Below are 3,688 nucleotides of genomic sequence, written 5' to 3' on the forward strand. Positions count from 1 at the left end.
GTCATGTATTCAAATTCATCTACTTTTTCATTATAATTTTTGCATTTTAGGGCATTCTTAGAAAGTATACCATCATTTTTTTGATATTGATATTTGTTTCCTGAATAACCAGTATAAATTTCAAATTAAAATAATTTTTAAATAAATTTTATTATAAATAAAAGTATGTCAGTTATACCTCATAAAAATAAGAAAGCATCATTTCAAACAAAAAATATAAGAATTACTTGTAAGATATTCCCTCCCTATAAAATAAACATTTTGGTGGTATTGGCAAATGACCACAAATAACTAGTGTTGTTACCAACGATTCTAATATATATGTTATTCAGAACCTACTTGAACTTAACTAATTAGTACTTAAATTGTTTACTTTATATATTTGTTGTTATAGCACAGAACATTACTAAATAACTTATATCTTATTTCTTTTATCACAAAAAATAAATCACCAGGCAGCTCCAACTTCTGACTCAGATTAACAGTCTGATATACTCAGTTTTTCCTAGTTAGTCTTAAGGACTCTGTTAACATCTTTATGTTTTAAGCACATAATGATTATATAAAGTCCTCAGATACTCCTTCTCTGTATCAAGATCAGTTCCTACCAGAGAAGGCTGTGTTTGGCCTAGATAAAATGGGAAGTAATTGTGAATTTCTCCATGTAACAGCAAAATGCATAATCATGACAATTTTCCATTAGACCAAACATGTTATTTTAATCTAGAAAGAATGTGATGGTCTCTGAAACTCAGACAGGAACAAGCTTATTTTTTTGTTTTGTTCTGTTTTTAGACAAGAACAGTTTAAAAAAAAATTTTTTTTCTGAAGGTGTTCTTACCACTGTAATTGATTCCCAAATACTGCAGGATCAAGAGATATCTTGTCCTGATCACTCCAGTAATTCAACATCACTTTGTCACTCACACAACTGTATAGTCTACATTGCCTAAGTCCAAGGGATTAAAAAATATTTAATAACAGGTCTAATTCTCAGAGATTTTAATGTAGTATATTCTCTCAAGGCATCCAGCTGTGATATAAAATCCCCAGATCTTTGAATGCTTTCTTGAGACATTAAAGAACTCTCTTTAATCCAAGCAGGAATCACAATATAAGGATAGACCTATAGGGGTTCTGCTTTGGGAAAGATCCCCCCCATTTGATGATAATTTGTTATCTGCACACCACAAACAGCTTTTTCATAGGAATATGTTCTCATATTTCTGGAGCATTTTCCTGGGCATTTTAAGATGTCAGATTTGGTTCCATGGACATACCCTAAAGGAGTCCTATGACATACTCTAAAAGAAAGTTCCCATTACAACAGTGGGCACCAATCTGTACCCATTAATCAATATTGCATTAATCTATAAATTTCTTCAAGAATTTAACACTTTCATCAACTGTACTCATTTTGGATGAAAGAAAAGAATGAAAAGATCTTAACATTTATTTCTTAGGCAATAAACACAGCAGGTTTTTCATCAGAATATTGTTTCTTAATTTTGGTAGCAAATTTCCATAGTCTACCCTATAATTGGAAATCTTGAAGAATTTCACTTCAAAAACTCTAGAAAAATTCTGAAACACTATTAATTAAGAAATTGGCCTTCAAAATAAGCTGTTTTTAAATTTTTATGCCTTTTCTATTCCACATGATGATTCTCATTAACTCACAAATGGTATTAAACAGCTGTTTTATAAAATTCAGTATCTTAATAGCAATTAAGGCAGATTACACACTAAGTAGAATCAGTTCAAGGTACTAAATTAGGGGCAACCCCTTTGCTTCAGAATGAAGTAGATGAGAAAGTTCCTGGCTGCCTGACAAGACTCCATATGCTACTAAATATGCAAAGCTAGATGGGGAGATTTTTCGTTTTGGATCTGCAGGCAGTGGCAATTCAGGAATATTTAGCACTAATGAACAACATCAGATCAATTCAAGTTAATTAGCATTTATCCTTCCTCATTCACAGAGTCCTTCTATCATGCTTTAGTCAACATTAAATCCAAGCACGTACTATTAGGAATAAAGCTGGGGTCTGAATTACCTATCCTTGGAAAAAATTGGCAATTAAACACCAGCTTTCCACATCCATTTGTTATCATCAATGTGTTCACTTGGCAGTGGCTCCAACTTTGTTTTTCTATTAAAAAAGATAATTCTTTATTTTACACATGAAATTTATGTGTGATAACATTTAATGCAAAGAACAAAATATCCATATCTCAAAGTGCCAACTGATGAAATAAAAGACGTGGTCTTTTATTTTTCTACTCTTCTTCCTCAACATTTTAATATATTATGGGTATATTACAGAGTGTTCTTAAGGTTATAGTTCATATAATTATTTAAGTTGTGACATTTGTGTCTTTTTTATGGATTTAAAGAATCCTTTGTGGTATGAAATATATTTAGCACTTTCTAAGAGGAGAAAATTATTTTCATTTGAGTAGTGTGAATTGGAACCAAAAATGTTTGTGTACTTAATTTTTTTTCTATTTCCAGACTCCAATTTGAATGCTTACTTGAATAAATGAATGACATTTTTTTTACTAGGGTATTTTGTGCTTTAGATCCTATGCAACGTTGTCTTCTCCAGATCTCCCTGTACTTTTTTAGGTACAAGAAACTCATATCCCCAGAAACCCACCTAACATAGTGCTGCGATGAGTGGATGGTTTGATTCATTAATGACTTAATTTATTCATTCTTTAAATATCATTGAGTACCTACTATTCATTATGCAATGTAGGAAAAGATTTCCTTGGCAGTATGTAAGTGAAACCAAGGCTTTTAAAAAAATTATATAATATATCTTTTAGTTGTACTCAATTATATTTGCAGAGGTTCCTTTCTCAACTCCTTTACTTAGTCGATGTGTGATTCGTCAGATGAGTGAATTCACTTACAGAGCCTCAGTTTTCTTTCAGAAATGATATGTGTACTTATTGCTGACGCATGTAAGAGTGCTATCAAATTTTAAAAATAAACGTGGAGACAGTATTATGTTATTTTATTATTATTATTATTATTATCATTAGATTGTTATACCCAAAGGGATCAGAATTACTATTATTATATCTATCAATGTCACCATGATGCACCTAATCATGGGTACCAGAAGCCCAGGTTCTGTGAATTAAAAAAAAAAAGGTCCTGCTAGGTGTTAGGAGAGGAGAGAAAGGATGGCAGGAGAATACACAAAATTTATTGTGGTAGTGATCAGTTTCTCCTAGAGCTGGTACTAATAGTTTCCTCTTCCTTGTTAATTTCTACAACAGAAAAGTTAGAAAGGTGATATGCAAACTCCTTTAAAACAAAAAGAATTATAATTTACATTTTTCAATTTAAATAGCTTATTTTATATTCTTCATGTTTCGTGTTCAATCGCCTTCCCAACAACAACAATATATTTTTCCTCTGGGAATTACATTACATCAGAACATTATGCAATAGTATGGACAATATCATACATAATTTGAAGGAGTTGGATTACCAATACTGAATTCAGTTTTATTCATCTCCAAATGTTAAGAATGCCAAAGTGATATACTGAAAGCCTGGAGGACAGCAACCCCAGGGGTCTAAGGAAAGACTTCAGGCTTGTTTGCTTCCTCCCTCCCTTCCTTTTTTCCTTCCTTCCTTCCTTCCTTCCTTCCTTCCTTCCTTCCTTCCTTC

Source organism: Neomonachus schauinslandi, chromosome 4 (genome assembly GCF_002201575.2).
Source record: "Neomonachus schauinslandi chromosome 4, ASM220157v2, whole genome shotgun sequence".
Taxonomy (NCBI): domain Eukaryota; kingdom Metazoa; phylum Chordata; class Mammalia; order Carnivora; family Phocidae; genus Neomonachus; species Neomonachus schauinslandi.